Source organism: Mobula birostris, chromosome 23, assembly GCF_030028105.1.
Source record: "Mobula birostris isolate sMobBir1 chromosome 23, sMobBir1.hap1, whole genome shotgun sequence".
NCBI lineage: Eukaryota > Metazoa > Chordata > Chondrichthyes > Myliobatiformes > Myliobatidae > Mobula > Mobula birostris.
Window position 1 is genome coordinate 28,889,003 of NC_092392.1, and position 22,147 is coordinate 28,911,149.

The window sequence follows — 22,147 nt, forward strand, 5'->3', positions numbered from 1 at the left end:
TCATATGACAATCCACTCAGTCCTGGAATCACTTTCATGAACCTCCTTTGAACCTCTCCACTTTCAGCAAAACCTTTCTACAATAAGGGGCCCAAAACTGCTCACAGTTCTCCAAGTTAGGCCTCACCAGTGCTTTATAAGGTCTCAACATTACATCCTTGCTTTTATATTCCAGTCCTCTTGATATGAATGCTACCATTGCATTTGCCTTCCTCTCCACAGCCTCAACCTGCAAATTAACCTTTAGGAAATCCTGCACAAGGATACTCAAGTCCCTTGGTGCCTGAATGTTTTGTATTTTCTCTTCACTTAGAAAATAATCAACCTTTTCATTTCTTCTACCAATGCGCATGACCATTCACTACCCACCACCATATTCCATCTGTCATTTCTTTGCCCATTCTCCTAATCTAAATCCTTCCGTAGCCTCACTAACTCCTCAAAACTGCCTGCCCCTCCACCTATCTTCATATTGTCTGCAAACTTTGCAACAAAGCCATCAATTCCATTATCTAAATTATTGACATACAACAAAAAAAGAACCAGGCCCAACACAGATCACTAGTCACAGTCAGCCAACCAGAAAAGCCTCCATTTATTCCCACTCTTTGCCTCCTACCAATCAACCACTGCTTTATCCATGCTAGAATCTCTCCTGTAATATCATGAGCTCATAACTTGTTAAGCAGCCTCATGTGTGGCACCTTGCCAAACACCTTCTGAAAATCCAGTACACAACATCAACCAATTTTCCTTTGTCTATCCTGCTTGTTATATTTCTTCAAAGAAGTCCAACAAATTAGTTGGACAAGATTTTCCCTTGAGGAAACCATGCTGACTATGGCCTATTTTATCACATGCCTTCAAGTACCCGGGGACCTCAATAATCAGCTCCATCATCTTCCCAACCACTGAGGTCAGACTAACTAGCCTATATTTCTTTTCTTCTGCTTCTCTCCTTTCTTGAAGGTTTGTAATTTTCCATTCTGCCGAAATCATTTCAGAATCTAGTGATTCTTGAAAGATCATTTCTGATACCGCCACAATCTCTTCAGCCACCTCTTTCAGAACCCTGGGCATGTACCATCTGGTCCAGGAGACTTATCTACCTTCAGACCTTTCAGTTTCCCAAGAACCTCCTCTCTCGTCATGGTAACTTCACACACTTCATGACCCCTGATACCTGGAACTTCCACCATACTGCTAGTGTCTTTTAGAAGACAGGTGCAAAATACTTATTCAGTTCGCCCTCCATTTCGTTGTCCCATATTACTACCTCTCCAGCACTGTTTTCCAGAGGCCCAATTTTCACTCTTGCCTCTCTTTTATACTTTTTGTATTTGAAGAAACTTTTAGTATCCTCTTTAATATTATTGGCTAGCTTAATTTCGTATTCCATATTTACCTTCCCAATCCTCTAACTGCCCATTAATTTTTGCTCTATTATATGCCCTCTCTTTGGCTTTAATGTTGGCTTTGACTTCTCTTGTTAGCCATAGTTGTGTCATCTTTTCTTTAGAATACTGCCTCTTTGGGATGTATATATCCTGTGCCTTCCAAATTGTTTCGAGAAATTCCAGCCATTGCTGCTCTGCCATCATCCCTGTCGGTGTTCTTTTCCAATCAATTCTGGTCAGCTCCTCTCTCATGCCTCTGTAATTCCCTTTACTCCACTGTAATACTGATACATCTGACTTTAGCTTCTCTTTCTCAAATTTCAGGGTGAATTGGATCATATTATCATCACTTGTACTTTAGAGTTATTTTACCTTAAGATCTCTAATAAATTCTGGTTCATTGAACAGCACCCAATCCAAAATAGCTGATCCCCTAGTGGGCTCAATCATGAATTACTCTAAAAAGCCATCTTGTAGGCACTAGAAATTCCCCCTCTTAGAATCTAGCACCAACCTGATTTTCCCACTCTACCTGCATATCAAATTCACCCGTGACTATTGTAACATTGCCCTTTTGGCATGCATTTTCGATCTCCCATTACACAAGGGGTGATTGATAAGTTTGTGGCCTAAGGTAGAAGGAGTCCATTTTAGAAAACCTAGCACATTTATTTTTAAACATAGTCCCCTCCTACATTTACACACTTAGTCCAGTGGTCGTGGAGCAGACGGATCTTGGACCTCCAGAAAGTGTCCACAGCAGGGGTGATTGATAAGTTCATGGCCTAAGGTAGAAGGAGATGTTATACATCTCTTGTTACATGCACATGCAGTTCAACGCTTTGAGTGATTGTGCAGAAAGTTTGAAGTTAATAACTCATCTCCTTCTACCTTTCTGGAAGTCCAAGATCCGTATCCTCCACGACCGCTGGACTAAGTGTTTAAATGTAGGAGGGGACTATGTTGAAAAATAAGTGTCCTAGGTTTTCTAAAATGGACTCCTTCTACTTTAGGCCACGAACTTATCAATCATCCCTTGCATTTTGTTAGCCACATCCTTTTTCTCTCCAGATCTGATGAAGGGGCTCAGCCCGAAACATTGACTCTATTCTTTTCCATAGATGCTGCCTGGCCTGCTGAGTTCCTGCAGCATTTTGTGTCTGTTGCCTAGCCACAACCTTGCTACTGTTTGGGGTCTGTGTGCAACTCTCACCAGGGTCTTTTTACCCTTGCAGTTCCTTAGCTCTCTCCATAACGATGCAGCATCTCCCGACCCTACAGTATGTCACCTCTTACTAATGACTAGATTTCATTTTTTAACCAACAGAGCAACACCACCCCCTCTGCCTTCCTTCCTGTCCTTTTGATACAATGCGTATCCTTGGACATTAAGCTTCCAGCTATAATCTTCTTTCAGCCATTATTAGTGATGCCTACAACATCATACCTGCCATTGAAACTGTGCTGCAGGTTCATCTATCTTATTCTGTATACTGCGCGCATATGCTACAATAATGATTAGTATCTCTGTTTTTTTGATTGAAGAACCCAGTGTGATATTCTTGTTCTCTATAGGCTCCAGTGTTCTGCCTCGTTCCTTACATTCAGCATGCAGCACTGCATTCTGAATGTAAACCTTCGTGAAGTTCTCACCACACTGGTGACCTTTTGTCTGGTTTGACCAACCCCTTGTTGTCAATCCTTCATTCATCTTCCAAAATCCATGGCAATATCACCAGCTGTCTCTGAAGTGAGTTACGTGCCTGCACTCCTGACAGATGGCAACGATGCAGACGCCGGAAAGGGAGACTCACTGGCGCTCAGTGCAAACTCCGAACCTCTCACTGACAGTAACTCCACAAAATGCTGGGGGAACTCGGCAGGTCAGGCAGCAGCTATGGAGAGGAAGAAACAGTCAACAGTTTATTCATTTCCATGGATGCCGCTTGCCCTGCTGAGTTCGTCCAGCATTGTGTGCCTGCTGCTCTGGGTGCCCAGCATCTGCAGAATCTCTTGAGCTTCCCTCTCAGTGGCTGCTCAGCACATTGTTCCTCGGACTGGAGTGGCACCATGTCATGCAGGGTCAGGACACGGAGCTCAGACAGTGGAACAACACCTATGGGGGGGGGCAGAGGAATTGTCGATAGTTCCTCCCCACCCACCCCCACAGGTGCTGCTTGACCTGTTGATTATTTGCGCTTTCGATTCCAGCACCTGCAATCAGCTTGTCACCACAAGATTTAAGACAAGGACTTTTCAGCAAAAATATCAATTGACCACGAAAAGTCTTCTGTCAATGGCACCAGTATCCTGATTAAGCACCGTGAAGGGGAATGGGGTGGGAGTTGACAGGGGGATGCAGTCTGGCACATAGGCAGCCGTGGTGACACCCCATGGCCGTTCAAACCTTTAGAGACAGGCTGCCTGGAATGTATACCTACCCGTGGGAGGCAGATTTAGTGCCAATGACGTGATCAAGGAACAGTGGGTATGTCTTTTTCCACCCACCCACCCTGTTGTTTGTCCCACTCCCACTGGGGAAGAGGCAACGTAGCATCCACGCCAGGACCACCAGACTCAAAAACAGTTACTTTCCCCGAGCAGTCAGGCTGATCGACTCCTCCACCCACCAACCCACCCCTCCACATGCCCCAACTACCAAACACTTCATCATTTCCTGTCAGAGTCACCTTATAATCATACACTCTCCTGTACCTAGCCTCATTTTCAAAGTTTCAAAGGTTTCAAAGGTACATTTAATGTCAGAGAAACGTATACAATATACATCCTGAAATGCTTTTTCTTCACAACCATCCACGAAAACAAAGGAGTGACCCCAAAGAATGATTTACAGTTAAATGATAGAACTCCAAAGTCCCCCGCCCCAGCTCCCCTCCCTCCCGTGCGTAAGCGGTAGCAAGCAACGATCCCCCCTCCCCCCACCAACCTCATTTTATGAACATACAATCTATCCATGTATATAAGCTCCCTTATGTATTTATATTTATTATTTTATTATTGTATTCTCGATCTTATCATGTTTTTTTTATGCTGCTTCAGATCCAGGGCGACAATATATTTTTCTCCTTCACGCTGGTGTATTGAAGAATAATATTAAACAATCTTGAACCTTGTATTAACCTGTTACTTCCTCCTCTGGTGCAGGGACTGGGAGAGGGAGGGGTGATATGTGCAGTAGCCTGATGTCCACTCATCCTCACACTATCGGACATACCTGAGGGTAGTCACCAGTTGTCCACAGAACTTCACCAGTCCCGCCTGACAGGGCTTCACTGACAGTTCTGGAAAAAGACAGCAGGATCACGGCATAGATTGTTTTACCTGACAATTGACATGTAGCGTGTTGGGTTGTAGGACTGTCAGAGGGAGTGGGGTGTAGGCTGTTGAGTTGTTGTACAGTCAGGGTGTAGGGTGTTGAGTTGTTTTACAGTCAGAGAGAGTAGGGTGTAGGGTTTTGGGCTGTTGTACAGGGAGAGTGGGAGTGTGGGGTGTTGGGTTGTTTTACAGTCAGGGAGAGTAGGGTGTAAGGTGTTGGGCTGTTGTACAGGGAGAGTGGGAGTGTGGGGTGTTGGGTTGTTTTACAGTCAGGGAGAGTAGGGTGTAGGGTGTTGGGCTGTTGTACAGGGAGAGTGGGAGTGTGGGGTGTTGGGTTGTTTTACAGTCAGGGAGAGTAGGGTGTAAGGTGTTGGGCTGTTGTACAGGGAGAGTGGGAGTGTGGGGTGTTGGGTTGTTTTACAGTCAGGGAGAGTAGGGTGTAGGGTGTTGGGCTGTTGTACAGGGAGAGTGGGAGTGTGGGGTGTTGGGTTGTTTTACAGTCAGGGAGAGTGGGGTGTAGGGTGTTGGGTTGTTGTACAGTCAGGGTGTAGGGTGTTGGGCTGTTGTACAGGGAGAGTGGGAGTGTGGGGTGTTGGGTTGTTTTACAGTCAGGGAGAGTGGGGTGTAGGGTGTTGGGTTGTTGTACAGTCAGGGTGTAGAGTGTTGGGTTGTTGTACAGGGAGAGTGGGAGTGTGGGGTGTTGGGTTGTTTTACAGTCAGGGAGAGTGGGGTGTAGGGTGTTGGGCTGTTGTACAGGGAGAGTGGGAGTGTGGGGTGTTGGGTTGTTTTACAGTCAGGGAGAGTAGGGTGTAGGGTGTTGGGCTGTTGTACAGTCAGGGTGTAGAGTGTTGGGTTGTTGTACAGGGAGAGTGGGAGTGTGGGGTGTTGGGTTGTTTTACAGTCAGGGAGAGTGGGGTGTAGGGTGTTGGGCTGTTGTACAGGGAGAGTGGGAGTGTGGGGTGTTGGGTTGTTTTACAGTCAGGGAGAGTAGGGTGTAGGGTGTTGGGCTGTTGTACAGTCAGGGTGTAGAGTGTTGGGTTGTTGTACAGGGAGAGTGGGAGTGTGGGGTGTTGGGTTGTTTTACAGTCAGGGAGAGTAGGGTGTAAGGTGTTGGGCTGTTGTACAGGGAGAGTGGGAGTGTGGGGTGTTGGGTTGTTTTACAGTCAGGGAGAGTGGGGTGTAGGGTGTTGGGCTGTTGTACAGGGAGAGTGGGAGTGTGGGGTGTTGGGTTGTTTTACAGTCAGGGAGAGTGGGGTGTAGGGTGTTGGGCTGTTGTACAGGGAGAGTGGGAGTGTGGGGTGTTGGGTTGTTTTACAGTCAGGGAGAGTAGGGTGTAAGGTGTTGGGCTGTTGTACAGGGAGAGTGGGAGTGTGGGGTGTTGGGTTGTTTTACAGTCAGGGAGAGTGGGGTGTAGGGTGTTGGGCTGTTGTACAGGGAGAGTGGGAGTGTGGGGTGTTGGGTTGTTTTACAGTCAGGGAGAGTGGGGTGTAGGGTGTTGGGCTGTTGTACAGGGAGAGTGGGAGTGTGGGGTGTTGGGTTGTTTTACAGTCAGGGAGAGTAGGGCATACTTCGTCATTTAATCATTATAGTTTTTATTTGCTTGAGGAGATGTGATGTTGAGAATCTTAGGCCTGTCCCTGATTGAGCTTGAGAAGGGGATGCTGAGTTTCATCTCTGTCACCCCTGTGAGGAGTGTCCTCCCACAGTGCTGGCAGGAAGGGGGTTGAGTCCCAGCAACAATGACACAATGTTGTCATATTCCCAGCTGTATCTCATCTGTGACTTGCAGAAAACTGCTGCCTGCACTATCTTGTGACTACTGCGGTCCTCATGTTTCGGCGATGCAGGTTTGGGGTGGATGGTCATTCTGTGGGGAGTTGCAGGTTTGGGAGGGGGGTCATTCTGTGGAGAGATGCAGGTTTGGGGTGGGTGGTCATTCTGTGGAGAGATGCAGGTTTGGGGTGGATGGTCATTCTGTGGGGAGATGCAGGTTTGGGGTGGATGGTCATTCTGTGGAGAGATGCAGGTTTGGGAGGGGGGTCATTCTGTGGAGAGATGCAGGTTTGGGGTGCATGGTCATTCTGTGGAGAGATGTAGGTTTGGGGTGGGTGGTCATTCTGTGGAGAGATGCAGGTTTGGGAGGGGGGTCATTCTGTGGAGAGATGCAGGTTTGGGGTGGGTGGTCATTCTGTGGAGAGATGCAGGTTTGGGGTGGATGGTCATTCTGTGGAGAGATGCAGGTTTGGGGTGGATGGTCATTCTGTGGAGAGATGCAGGTTTGGGGTGGGTGGTCATTCTGTGGAGAGATGCAGGTTTGGGGTGGATGGTCACTCTGTGGAGAGATGCAGGTTTGGGAGGGGGGTCATTCTGTGGAGAGATGCAGGTTTGGGAGGGGGGTCATTCTGTGGAGAGATGCAGGTTTGGGGTGGATGGTCATTCTGTGCAGAGATGCAGGTTTGGGGTGAATGGTCATTCTGTGGGGAGTTGCAGCTTTGGGAGGGGTAGTCATTCTGTGGAGAGTACATACTGCGACTGCTGGTGGAGGGGATGAGAGTGCTGAAGTGTGCAATTTGGCTTTCAGCACGGCTGAAACACGGCTGCATTGCACTGTAAGGTACTTAGCTTACGGGAGCTGCCTTCAACCAAGCCACCAAGTACACCCCTGGCATGCTTTGGACATGATGTCTAACTTCGAGCTGTAGAACACAGAAGAGTAAAGCCCAGTACAGGCCCTTCAGCCAACGACGTTCAGATGACCCTTTGATCTACTCTAAGAACAATCGGATGCTTCCCTCCTATATGGCCCTTCATTTTACTTTCAACAATTTAAAAGTCTCTTAAATGTCCCTAATGTATCTGACTCTACCACCACCCCTGGCAGCACATCCCACTCAGCCACCACTCTGTGAAAAACCTACTTCTGACATCTGCTCTAGACTTTCTTTCAACTGCCTAAAATTGTGTCCTCTCAGTTCACCAATTTGATGCCACAATTAAATCAGACCTGTGAAATTATCATCTTACGAAAGGCCTGTGAAGGCCAGCATTGTTCGGAAAATGTTTTAACACTCTGTCCCACGGCAAAGCCCAGTCCGCCTGTACTACGTGTAAATGGACCTCGTCATCCATCAGCTTTAGAATCCCATTTTCACTCCCAATCTTACTCAGCTACAGAGGTGGAAAGTGACTGAATTTCACAGGAAATCGTGGGTTGGGGATTGGCCTCTCCTGTCGGTGCTGCCCTGTAGTGTTCACTCGGTACTGCCATCTAGTGTTCAATCAGTGCTGATCTCCAGTGTTCACTCAATACCACCTCCAGTGTTAACTCGGTGCTGCCCTCCAATGTTCACTCGGTACTGCCATCTAGTGTTCAATCGGTGCTAATCTCCAGTGTTCACTCAATACCACCTCCAGTGTTAACTCGGTGCTGTCCTCCAATGTTCACTCGATACTGCCTTCCAGTGTTTGCTCAGTGTTGCCCTCTTGTGTTCACTCAGAGCTGCACTCGAGTGTTCGCTCAGTGCTGCCTCTGGTGTTTGCTCAGTGGAAAAACAATTGGAGGGCAACAGAGGAATGCTGTTTCATTTGGCTACATTTATGCATGGTTGAATAATAATTAAACTTGTAAACACAAAATACTCTGCAGATGCTGGGGTCAAAGCAACACTCACAACATGCTGGAGGAATTCAGCAGGTCCAGCAGCATCCGTGGAAATGATCAGTCAATGTTTCGGGCCGGAACTGTATTCCTTCTTCACCTTTCCTGCCTATCCCCTCCCTGTTTCCCCTCCCCCACCCCCTTATCTTTCCCCTTACTGGTTTTTCACCTGGAACCTACCAGCCTTCTCCTTCCCACCCTCCCCCCCACCTTATTTATAGGGCCCCTGCCTCTTCCCTCTACAGTCCTGATGAAGGGTTCTGGCCCGAAACATTGACTGATCGTTTCCACGGATGCTGCCCGACCTGCTGAGTTCCTCCAGCGTGTTGTGAATAATTAAACGAACTTGAAAACTCTAGCAATCCCACCAACATGCCATCCTCCTGTGGGAGTGCGTTGAAAACTAACTACATTTCTCGCTACCTCAGTAAGACAGCCAACATAAAGATCCCAGACAGTCTCTCTTCCCCCTCCTCCCAAAGGGCAGAAGATCCAAAAACCTGAAAGCACATACCATCAGCCCCAACAACATCTTCTACCCTGTTGTTATAAGACCTTCGAGTAGTCTCGTAGTACAATAAGATTGACTCTTGACCTCTCAAACTACCTCATTATGATCTTGCATCGTATCGTCTACCTGCACTGCACTTCCCCTGTAACTGTGGCTCTTTATTGCATTGCCAGTGTTTTACCTCGTACTGTTTAGGACCACAATAGCACAGCAGTTAGAGTTAAGCAGTACAGTGCCAACAATCCAGGTTCAATTCTGCTGCCGTCAGTAAGGAGTTTGTACATTCTTTCCATGACCGCACATGTTCTGCAGAAGCAGATTCACAGACTCAGTGTGTGGGACAGAAGGCACTGACTGCGAGTAAGTAAACAAAGGGTTGAAGGTGAACATTGGTCCAAGTAACTCCTCAAACCTCCCCACATCCCCCATCCTGCAGGGCGCCACGGGGAGGTTTGAGCTTGCAGCCTTTGCCATTCCTGTAATGAATTCCGCATCATCTGCCAGCGATCTTAATTTTTTTTTATCATCAGCCGTGGATTGAAATTCAGTTGAAGCCTATTTTTAGCCTTCTGGTTAACGAGGGTTAATGAATCTCCGAAAATAGCTGAGCCATGAATTTCAAATGAGCACATTAACCAACGTGTAGAGGCTCACCAGGATGGATGGAAGAGGAGAGATGTCTCCCCTTATTTCCACATGCATAATCAGAATCAGGTTAATGCTGCACAATCAGAATCACTGACTTATATGACATGAAATCTGTTTGTTTATTTAGAGAGCCAGCACGGAATAGGCCCTTCGAGCACAACAAGTTGCACCGCCCAACAACCACAACTTAACTCTAACCTAATCACGGGACAATTTACAATGACCATTTAACCTACTAACCACTTTGGACTGTGGGAGGAAACTGGAGCACCTGGAGGAAATCTATGCACTCACAGGAAGAACACACATGCTTTCTTACAAAAGGGATCAGAATTGATTTATTGTTTTGCAGCCGCGATGCAGTAAGGAAAGGTACGTCGCATCCGGAGTTTCTCCGGTTAGCGGACGATTTCCCTCCACGCCTCTCTGACGTAGTGGGGGACCGCGTACGAGGCAAGTTACAACAGTGGTTTGCCATTGCCTTCTGCCGGGTGAGTTTCCAAAGAGATCACCAGCTCGTAACCCAGCGCGGATAGAAAACGTGCAGGGGAGCCGGCTGGATTCGAACTCGGGACCTTTTGTCCCAAAGTCCGACACTGATGCCACTACACCACCAGCCGGGTCTCGCAATGCAGTGCAAAGACATAAAAATTATGATAAATTAAAGAAAGGATGTGGATGCTTTAGAGAGAGTGCAGAGGACGTTTACCAGGATGTTGCCTGGATTAGAGAGCATGTCTTATGAGGATGGGTTGTGTGAGCTCGGGCTTTTCTCTTTGAAGCAAAGGAAGATAAAATCCAATGGCGTTACAGGAAAGATACTGGCACGGATAGTGGAATGGCTGACAGGCAGGAAGCAGCAATTGGGAACTAAAGGGGCCTTTTCTGGTTGGCCGTCAGTGACTAGTGGTGTCCCTCAGGAATCAACATTGGGACCACTGCTTTTCACATTCTTTGTCAATGATTTAGATAATGGAATTGATGGCTTTGTGCCAAAGTTTGCAGATGATATGAAGATAGATGGTGGGGTAGGTAGTGCTGAGGAAGCAATACGATTGCAGCAGGACTTAGACAGATTGAAATAATGGGCATAAAAGTGGCAGACGGAATACAGTGCTGGGAAATGTATGATAATGCTTTTGGTAAAAGGAACAATAGTGGGGACTATTATCTAAATGGGGAGAAGATTCAAACATTAGAGGTGCAGAAGGACTTAGGAGTCCTCATGCAAGGCTCCTAGAAGGCTAATTTACCTGTTCAGTCCATGGTAAAGAAGGCAAGTGCAATGTTGGCATTTATTTTAAGGGGAATATAACATAAAACCAAGGACATAAAACTGAGCCTTTATAAAACACTAGTCAGGCCGCACTTGGAGTATTGTCAACAGTTTTACTCATAGTCATAGTCATAGTCATACTTCATTGATCCTGGGGGAAATTGGTTTTCATTACAGTTGCACCATAAATAATAAATAGTAATAGAACCATAAATAGTTAAATAGTAATATGTAAATTATGCCAGTAAATTATGAAATAAGCCCAGGACCAGCCTATTGGCTCAGGGTGTCTGACCCACCAAGGGAGGAGTTGTAAAGTTTGATGGCCACAGGCAGGAATGACTTCCTATGATGCTCTGTGCTGCATCTCGGTGGAATGAGTCTCTGGCTGAATGTACTCCTGTGCCCACCCAGTACATTATGTAGTGGATGGGAGACATTGACCAAGATGGCATGCAACTTAGACAGCATCCTCTTTTCAGACACCACCATGAGAGAGTCCAGTTCCATCCCCACAACGTCACTGGCCTTACGGATGAGTTTGTTGATTCTGTTGGTGTCTGCTACCCTCAGCCTGCTGCCCCAGCACACAACTGCAAACATGATAGCACTGGGCCCCTTATCTCAGAAAGGATGTGTTGTCATTGGAGAAAGTCCAGAGGAGGTTCACGAGGATGATTCTAGGAATGAAGGGGTTAACATATGAGTAGTGTTCGACAGCTTTGGGCCTGTACTCACTGAAATTTAGAAGAACATGTGGGGATCTCATTGAAACATACTAAATGTTGAAAGGACCAGATAGGGTGTATGTGGAGAGGATGTTTCCTGTGGTGGAGAGTATCCAGAACTAGAGGGCACAGCTTCAAAATTGAGGGGTGACTCTTTATAACAGAGGTAAGAAGGAATTTTTTTAGCCGGGGGTAGTAAGTCTGTGGAATGCTCTGCCACAGACTGCGGTGGAGGCCAAGTCCATGCGTATATTTAAGGCAGAAGTTGATCATTTCCTGATCGGTCATGGGGATCAAAGGATACGGTGGGAAGGCAGGTGTATGAGATTGAGTGGGATCCGGGATCAGCCATGATGGAATGGTGGAACAGACTCGATGGGCTGAGTGGCCTAATTCCGCTCCTATGTCTAATGGTCTTATGGAGGATGTGAGGTGTCTCGATAGAGGTGTACAAAATGATGAGAGGCATAGACAGAGTGGGTAGCCAGAGACCTTTGCTCACAGCAGAAATGGCTACTGCCAAGGGACGTTGTTTTAAGATGACTGGATGAAAGTATAGCGGAATGTCAGGGGTAGTGCTTTTTTCCACAGGGAGTGGTGGGTGCATGGAACACCCTGCCAGAGGTAGAGGTAGATGTAGATAAATTAGGAACATTTGAAAAACTCTTAGATAGGCACATAGATGATAGAAAAACGGAGGGTCATGTAGGAGAAAAGTGTTAGAATGAGTAGGTTAAAATATCAGCACAACATTGTGGGCTGAAGAGCCTTTACTGTGCTGTACAGTTCTGTATGCTATGTTCTACTATATACAGAATCAATTTCAACATTTTGATAGAAATGGAAGTTAACTGTGCTGGAAATCTATTATTTTGGAAAGGTACTTCTCTAGGAAAAGCTATGTGTCAGTTTTAAAACACACTTCCTGTGAATTGCAAGTGACCTCCCAAGATATTTGATGTAATAACAATGTCACCACTTAAAAATTTAAAAGTGAGTCCTTGAACCCTCATTGTAAGAATGTAAATATTTATGCCAGTATATAAGAGGTATTGGGAATTGACAGAATCAGCCCGAGACCATACTGCCATCACTCACAGCAGCCAGGAGCTGACACTGTGCCCACTAACAGGAAGCAGCAGGCTTTAAATCGTCAGGGAAAAGGCAAGAGAAGACTTGATGTGCATTAACACATTCTCAGAGGCTGATAAACGTGCTCTCAATCTACCAGCAAATACAAGATGAGTCAGTACTAACGACTTTGGCCTGAGTAAAGCTATGGACGTTAGCTGATGAATGTTTAAAACACACATATGAACTATTTCCCTCCATCGTATTAACAGGATTCCACATTTAATGCAGCCAGAGACAGCAGTTCATGGTGCCGACAGAATCGCTAACCCATTTACGATAAATTAGTTTACAACCTCATTAAAAGTGTGCACCAAGGAATCAGCATTAATTTGTTCCGCAGTTAATTTGCAAATCAGTGCGCTTCCCGGGAGGTTAAATCACCGGGTACTTCTTTCATAGCAGCTCTCAAGCCTGAGATATCCTCACCAGAAGGGCAAGACCATAAGATATAGGAGCAGAATTAGGCCATTCAGCCCATCGAGTCTACTCCAACATTCTATCATAGCTGATTTATTATCCCTTTCAACCTGCTGCCTTCTTCCCGTAGCTTTGCCGCTGTTACTAATCAAGAACCTATCAACCTCTGCTTTAAATATTCTCAATGACTTGGCCTCATCAGCTGTCTGCTCCGATGAATTCCATAGATTTACTGCTCGCTGGCTAAATAAATTCCTTCTCGTCTCTGTTCTAAAGGTGCCATGAGCCCTGTGGGCTTCTAAGCTCCAGTATTCATTAATCAATATCTTTAAGCCCTTGTGATTTTGGTTCAATCTTGCCAAATTAATTGTGGCTGGTACATGTTTCCCGCATTCTATGATTACTTAAAGAGGTCTCCTATTCAGTGCCTTAGTGGGGTCATTGTGTTGGAGAGGCTGAATGACCTCGTGGTGTCGCTCAGTCGCATCCCCCAAAGCTCAGATACTGACACCTAACATCTTGTTTCTGCCTCTCCCTAGGGATTCTGCCCTCCTCCGCGCCTGGGTCCAGCCCTCCGAGAATGCAGCATGGCAGAATGACCCCATATACCATATGGACTCAGGGGAGGCTCTGAGCTTCCCCAGTCTTTGTTCAGGATTTCTGGGTCAATAAGGTTTGTAAGGTCTCTCAGGTTACGCTTCCCCCCACCCCACCTCGAGTTATCTGCTACGTCCCCAAGTCAAATGCAATGTTTCCAAATTATTTGCTATGCTTCCAAGTTTTATGCTATGTTTCTGAGTACTATGGTTCTGAGTTTTGTGCTATATTTCTGAGTACTATTCTATTCCAAATCCCTCTATTCTAAGGCTGTGCCCTCTGGTCCTAAACTCCCCTTCAATCATCCTCTCCTATTCACTATCAAGACCTTTCAATATTCAGTAAGTTTCACATATGTGCTTGCACATACTGTATCTACACCCCTCATAATTTTGAATATTTCTGTCAAATCTACTCCCATTCTCCTACACTCCAGGATATAAAATCCTAACTTGTTTAATCTTTCCTTATAATTTAAATCTGTAAGTCCCAGCAACATCCTTGTAAATTTTCTCTATACTCTTTCAATCTTATTGATAACTCTCTTGCAGACAGGTGACCTGACTGCACATAATAATCCAAATTAGGCCTCACCAACATTTTATACAATTTCAATATAACAACCCAATTCCTGTACTCAATACTCTGAGTATGAAAGCCAATGTGCCAAATGCTCTCATTACAACCTTATATACCTGTAACACCACTTTCAAGGAATTATAAATCTGTATTCCCAAATCCCTCTGTGACAATTTTTTGGAGACACCTTTTTCAGTCTCGAGCTAAAACATCAACTGTCCATTTCCATCCACAGATGTTGCTCAACCTGTTGAGTTCCTCCAGCAGTTTGCTCCTTGCTGAGAATAGTTTTTCTTCATTTTTCCATGGGATAGGGACATACAAAAGGTATGCAAGATTATGAGGGGTATAGATGGGGTAAATGCAAGCAGGCTTTTTCCACTGAGGTTGGGTGAGACTCGAACCAGAGGTCATGGGTTAAGGGTGAAACGTGAAATGTTTAAGAGGAGGACGAGGGGAAACTTTTTCATTCAACAAGTGGTGAGCGTGTGGTACGAGCTGCCAGCTGAAGTGGTGGATGCGATTTCGACTTCAGCATTTAAGAGAAGTTCGGATAATTACATGGATGGGAGGAGAATGGAGAGCCTTGGTCCCGGTGTGGGTCGATGGGTCAAGGCAGGTTAATAGTTTGGCATGGACTAGATGGGACAAAGGACCTGTTTCTGTGCTGTCTTGCTCTATGAGTCTATGACCCTATGACATCACAGGCAGTACCAGCTTTCATTGTCCTGAACTGAGGTGGCAAGACAGATCCCACTGGTGTCACATGTATACGAGACCGGTTAAGGATGCCCAGTGCACTCCCCTGACAGTCATGAGTGAACCAGATGTTGGTCTGACTGAAAATAGTTTTGTTCTTTGTATTTGCTGGAGCTTAGAAGAGTTTGGAAAGTTCTCAATGAAATCTATTGCATATTGAAAGGCTGAGGAAGGCAAATACAATATTATCTTTTGTTTTGAGAGGACTAGAGCATAGAGCAAGGATATAATACTGAGGCTTTGTAAAGCATTGATCAGACTGCACCTGGAGAATTATGAGGAGTTTTGGGCCCTTACCTAGGAAAAGATCTGCTGACATTGGTGAGGGTCCAGAGGAGGTTCATGAGAATGATACTGGGAATGAAAGGGTTAATACATGAGGAGCATTTGATGGCTCTAGACCTGTACTTGCTGGAGTTTAGAAGAATGAGGAGGGATCTCATTGAAAACTTTCAAATATTGAAAGGGTTAGACAGAGTGGATGTGGAGAGAATGATTCCTATAGTGGGTGACTCTACGACCAGAGGACACAGCCTCAGATTAGAGGAATGACCATCTAGAATAGAGGTGAAGAGGAATTTCTTTCCCCAGAAGGTGGTGAATCTGTAGAATTCACTGCCATTGGTGGCTACGAAGGCCAAGTCATTGACTATATTTAAAGCAGAGTTTGATAGATTCTTGATTAGCCAGGGCATCAATGGTTACAGGGAGAAGGCAGGAGAGTGGGGTTGAGAGGGAGAATAAATCAGTCATGATGGAATGGCAGAGCAGACTTGATGGGCCGAGTGGCCTAATTCTGCTCCTGTGTCTTATGGTCTTCTAATCTTAAATTCCATGCTTGTCTAATTACTTGATTTTAAATTGTGCAGATGTTATGTTGGACTGAACGTCTCTAGGTCAATGAAGACTAGAAGACTATCTGCTAGTCCGGCTGAATAAACATATCGGAAGAAAGGGTGGGAATGATGTACTCACTCACCGGTGGTTCACGGTCACTGTCTAATCAGACTAGAAACAAATCGCCTTCATTCTGACTATTTCTGTGTGCTCAGTAGGGAGTACAGCTAAGGTCCTCTCTCAGAATCACTTCGCCGTATCACCCCATTTAAAATTATTTCCTTAACAACCAAAAAAAGTCTATTAATTCCATTCAGAGATATACTTAGTGATTAAACCTCTCTTGCTGAGAGAATTTTACTAGCCTCTGGGTGAAGGAATTTCTCTTCACTCCTGTCCTGATTAAGAGATCCCTTATCGCGACACTGTAAACTCCAGCTCAAGGAATCCCTCTCTACACACATCGAAGGCCAGCATTCCCTGAGGACGGAGTTTTGAGGTACAAGGTTTGCGGGGCACCAAGTGTTAGGGAGGTGATTCCCTGAGGTGGGTGAGTCCTGGGACTGAAAATCTGAGGTTAATAAGTCCTTAAATTGGAAGCCCAAGATCATTAGGAAGGTTCTGAAGTCAGACGCCCATAGCCATTGAACCCTGGGGTCAAAACCCAGAGGACAGCGAGTCCAGAGATCAAAGCCCCAAGTTTGGCGAGTTCAGAGGTCAAAGCCCCGAATTTGGTGAGTCCGGAGGTCAAAGCCCTGAGTTTGGTGAGTCCGGAGGTCAAAGCTCCGAGTTTGGTGAGTCCGGAGGTCAAAGCTCCGAGTTTGGCAAGTCCGGAGGCTGGAGGCACTATGTCTGTGAGTTCAGGGCCCGAAGGTGATCTGTCCTATGGTTCAACGCCAATCTGTGTGTGTGTGTGTGTGTGTGTGTGTGTGTGTGTGTGTGTGTGTGTGTGTGTGTGTGTGTGTGTGTGTGTGTGTCTGGGGGTGGGGGGGGGGTTGCTGGGAGAGGTGTGGGAAAAAAGTTTGCTGTCATTATTGTTTGTGTTGTTCTGCTGAACGTGCTATGTTGGCGCCAGAATGTGTGGTAAGATTTTGCGGGCTGCCCCAGCACATCCTCAGATTGTGGTGGTTGTTAACGCAAATAACCCGTTTCACTGCGGTGTGAATGTCAATCTCATCGCCCCTCCTTCTTCGGGCCATATCTGCTTTATCTCTCATCATGGAACAAATCCACTGTCCAGGCATCACTCTGGGGAGACCTTGTTGTATTCACTGTGACACAAAGCTGATCTTCGGAGGGCAGAGCTGTACAATATTCCAGGTGCAACATCACAAGGGCCATAGAGAGTTCAGCTAAAATGGCCTTGTATTCAAATCACTTTGTGGTAAACTCTAGAGTCCTGTTGTGGGGTTACCCATCTCTCTGCCTCTACAGATGCTGCCTGACCAATTGAGTTCCTCCAGCTGTTTCATTTTTTCTCCAGATTCTAGCACCTGCAGTCGCTTGTGCCTCTGAGTCTAACTACCTAGACCATAAGACTTCAGAGCAGAATTAGGCCATTCAGCCCATCGAATCTGCTCCGCCATTTCATCATGGCTGATCCATTGCACTCTCAACCCCAATCTCCTGCATTCTCCCTGTAACCTTTCACGCCCTGACTAATCAAGAACCTATCAACCTCCACCTTAAATGCACCCAGTGACCTGGCCTCCACAGAGTGCCACAGATTCACCTCTCTCTGGCTAAAGAAATTCTTCCTCATCTCTGTTCTAAATGGACGCCCCTCTATTCTGAAGCTGTGCCCTCTGGTCCTAGACTCCACCACCAAAGAAAACGTTCTCTTCACAGCTACTCTCTCAAGGCCTTTCGTCGTTAGATAGGTTTCAATGAGATCCCCTCTCATTCTTCTAAATTCCAGTGAGTACAGAGCCAGAGCCATCAAATGGTCCTAATATGGCAACCCTTTCATTCCCACAATCATTCTCATGAACCTCCTCTGAACCCTCTCCAATGTCAGCACATCCTTTCTAGGATAAGGGCCCCAAAACTGCTCACGTTGAACAGTACAGCACAGTAGAGGCCCTTTGACACACGATGTTGCACCAACTGATGTAAACGTACTCATGCCCAACCCAAACCTTCCCTCTTTCACATCACTATTAGAAACTGCTAGTTTTTATTTGCTCAATATTCACTTTCCTTGAGAATACTTGATGAGGAGGCATTCAGAAGATGGATTGGCTGGTTGAGTGCTGTTGCCACAACAACCTTGCACTCAGTGTTGGTGAGACCAAGGAGTCGATTGTGGAATTCAGAAAGGGGAAGTTCAGGGAACGCACAGAGGTCTTCATTGAGGCATCAGAAGTGGAAAGGGTGAGCAGTTTTGAGTTCCTGGGTGTCAACATTTCAGTAGATCTATCCTGGATCCAGCAGATCAATGCAATCACAAAAAAATACTCATTGGCAGCTATTTAATTTGAACTTTGAGATTTGGTATGTCACCAAACACTCTAGTAAATTTTTGACTGGTTACATCACCGTCTGGTATGAGAGTGATGTCACACATACCACACGACCTGCATTCCATGAACGTCTCAGTGATGGAATGGCAGAGCAGACTCAATGGGCTGAATGGCCTAATTCTGCATTTTTGTCTTGTGGCTTATGACACAAGATGCCACAATTAATATTTTAAATGGGTAGCAACTGTTGCTAGAAAGAGCACAGCTGGAATAGAAATTTCCAGAAAATAGCTTGCAGGGGGTCAGGTAAAATAAGGAAGAAGTTTTATCATGCAGATTGATCATGAGAGAGAAACATTTGCCACCAAATCCTTTGGTACCACACCATATCCGATGAGATAATGTTTGCAAAGCGCACCAACTAATACTCAATTATTCGCACAATTAACTCTCAGCTTGGACATTTCAAACTCATGCCTGGACTTGCTTTAGTCATTCATTTTTTGACACATTTATTGTTGATCCTTAATCCTCCTCAAGATGATGAGGATGACCTGCCTTCGTGAATCAAGGTGACTGAACCCAATGATCTCAGCTCTGGGCCAGATTGAAACAGTCATGGTGTCGAAGCCCGAGGTGATGGACACGCCGCTTCAGTTGGCTGCTCCATTCTGCACTGGGCTGAGAGTCAATGGACAGGACTGTCTTTGTGGACTTCCGTTCAGAATGCTATTTGCTTGAGTTTATTGTTTCTATTATTTGTTTTTTCTTCTCTCTGCACATTGGGAGCTTGACGGTCTTTTTTATGGTTTTTTATGGGGCTTCCTTTGTGGCAGCCTGTAAGGAGACAAATCTCAAGGATAATGCATGCATACTTTGATAATAAATGTACCTTGAACCACATGCAGTCCCTGCCATGAAGGCGATGGCGGAGAGGGTGTATGTGACCTCATACTTCCCCACATGAAACTCACTTTGCCACGTTTTCACACAGTCACTCAATCTATTTACATTCCTTCAATCGACTCCTTGATCTTTGACCAATCGGACAGGAGGGCACCATAGTAACACTCACAACACACTGGAGGAACTCAGCAGGTCGGGCAGCATCCGTGGAAATGATCAGTTAACGTTTCAGGCCGGAACCTTTCACCAGACAAAGGGTTCCGGCCCGAAACGTTGACTGATCGTTTCCACGGATGCTGCCCGACCTGCTGAGTTCCTCCAGCGTGTTGTGAGTGTTGCTTTGACCCCAGCATCTGCAGAGTATTTTGTGTTTAGGGCACCATAGTACGTAGTGTAACACTATAATGCAATCTGGGTTCAATTCCCACTGCTGTCCATAAGAAGTTTGTACGTCCTACCCGTAATTGTGTGGGTTTCCTCCGGGTGCTCCCATTTCCTCTCACAGTCCAAAAACATAAGGGTTGGTAAGTTAATTGGTCACATGGGGGTAAATTAAAAATCTGAGGTGCAAAGGGATTGGGAGTCCTTGTGCAGGATTCCCTAAAGGTTAATTTGCAGGCTGAATCAGTGGTGAGGAAGGCAAATGCAAAGTTAGCATTCATTTCAAGATGAGTAGCAGCAAGGATGTAATGCTAAGACTATATTAGGCACTGGTGAGGCCTCACTTGGAGTATTGTGAGTAGTTTTGGGCCCCTTATTTAAGAAGGGATGTGCTGATGTTGGAGAGGGTTCAGAGGATGTTCACAAGAATGATTCCTGGAATGAAAGAATTTGAAGGTTCTGTGTCTGTACTTACAGGAATTCAGAAGAATGAGGGGGGATCTCATTGAAACCTATTGAACGTTGAAAGGCCTAGACAGAGTGGATGTGAAGAGAATGTTTCCTGGGGTAGGGGAGTCTAGGACCAGAGGGCACAGCCTCAGAATACAGGGATGTCCATTTAAAACAGAGATGAGGAGGAATTTCTTTAGCCAGAAGGTGGTAAATCTGTGGAATTCGTTGCCATAGGGGCTGTGGAGGCCAGGTCACAGGGTACATTTTAAGCGGAGTTTGATAGGTTCTTGATTAGACAGGGTGTGAAAGCTTGCAGGGAGAAGGCAAGAGAATGCGGTTGAGAGGGAAATGGATCAGCCATGATGAAATGGCAGAGCAGACTCAATGGGCTGAATGGCCTAATTCTGCCTCTATGACTTATGGTCTTATGGTCTTAAATGGGATGGAAGGGCCTATTATCTTGCTGTATCTCTAAATAAAAAAAAATAAAAGATTAGAAACTTTACCAACACACACAAAATGCTGTAGGAACTCAACAAGCCAGGCAGCAACTATGAGGAAAATGGCTGACAAATCTGTTGGAATTATTTGAGGAAATATCAAGCACGTTAGACAAAGAAGAGTCAGTGGATGTTGTTTCCTTGGACTTTCAGAAGATCTTTGAGAAGGTACCACACATGAAACTGCTAAACAAGGTAAGAGCTCATGTTATCACAGGAAAGATACTACCATGAACAGAAGGTTGGCTGATTTGCAGGAGACAGACTGGAGGTACAGGGGGCCTTTTTTGGTTGGCTGCTAGTGACTAGTGTTGTGCCACAAGGATCAGTTGGGACAGCTTCGTTTCACATTACATATCAATAATCTGGGTGAAGGTATTGATGGCTTTGTGGCCAAGTTTGCAGAGTATGTGAAGACAGGTGGAGGGGCAGGTAATGATGAGGAAGCAGGATGTCTGCAGAAGGATATAGACATATTGCGGAATGGCCAAAGACGCGGCAGATGGCATATAGAGAGTAGGGAAGTGTATGGTCATGCACTTTGGCAGAAAGAATAAAGATGTGGACTATTTTCTAACTGGGAAGAAAATTCAAAACTCAGAGGTGCAAATGGACTTGAGGGTCCTTGTACAAGATTCTCTGAAGGTTAACTTGCAGGTTGAGTCAGTGGTAAGGAAGACAAATGTAATGTTAGCATTTATTTTGAGGACGAGAATATAAAAGCAATGATGTAATGCTGAGGCTTTATAAGGCATTGGTCAGATAACACTTGGAGTATTGTGGGTAGTATTGGGTCCCCTACCTAAGAAAAGTTGTGCTGGCATTGGAGAGGTTCCTGGCCAAGTTCATGAGAATGATCCCAGGACTGAAAGAGTTAATGTATGAGGGGCATTTGATGGCTCTGGCCCAGCACTCATTGGAGTTTAGAAGAATGATGGGGGATCTCAATGAAACCTATCAAATATTGAAAGGCCTAGATAGAGTGGACATGGAGAGAATATTTCTTATAGAGGGATGTTCATTTGGAACAGAGATGAGCAGGAACTTCTTTAGCCAGGGTGTGCCACTGTCGGCTATGGAGGCCAAGACATTGGATATATTTAAAGCAGGGGTTGATTGGTTCTTGATTAGTACGGGTGTGAAAGGTTACAGGGAGAAGGCTGGAGAACAGGGTTGAGAGAGATAGTGAATCAGCCATGATGGAATGGTGGACCAGATTCGATGGGAAGACTGGCCTAATTCTGCTCATATGTGATATGGTCAATATGGACCTTTCAGGCTAAGACCTTTCAACGGTGTTGAAAAGGAAAAGGAAAGAAGCCTGAGTAAAAGAGTAGACAATAGACAATAGGTGCAGAAGGAGGCTATTCGGCCCTTCAGCAAGCAGGGCCATTCACTGTGATCATGGCTGATCATCCACAATCAGTATCCAGTTCCTGCCTTCTCCCCATACCCCTTGACTCTGCTATCATTAAGAGTTCTATCTAACTCTTTCTTGAAAGCATTCAGAGAATTGGCCTCCACTGCCTTCTGAGGCAGAGCATTCCACAGATCCACAACTTCCTGGG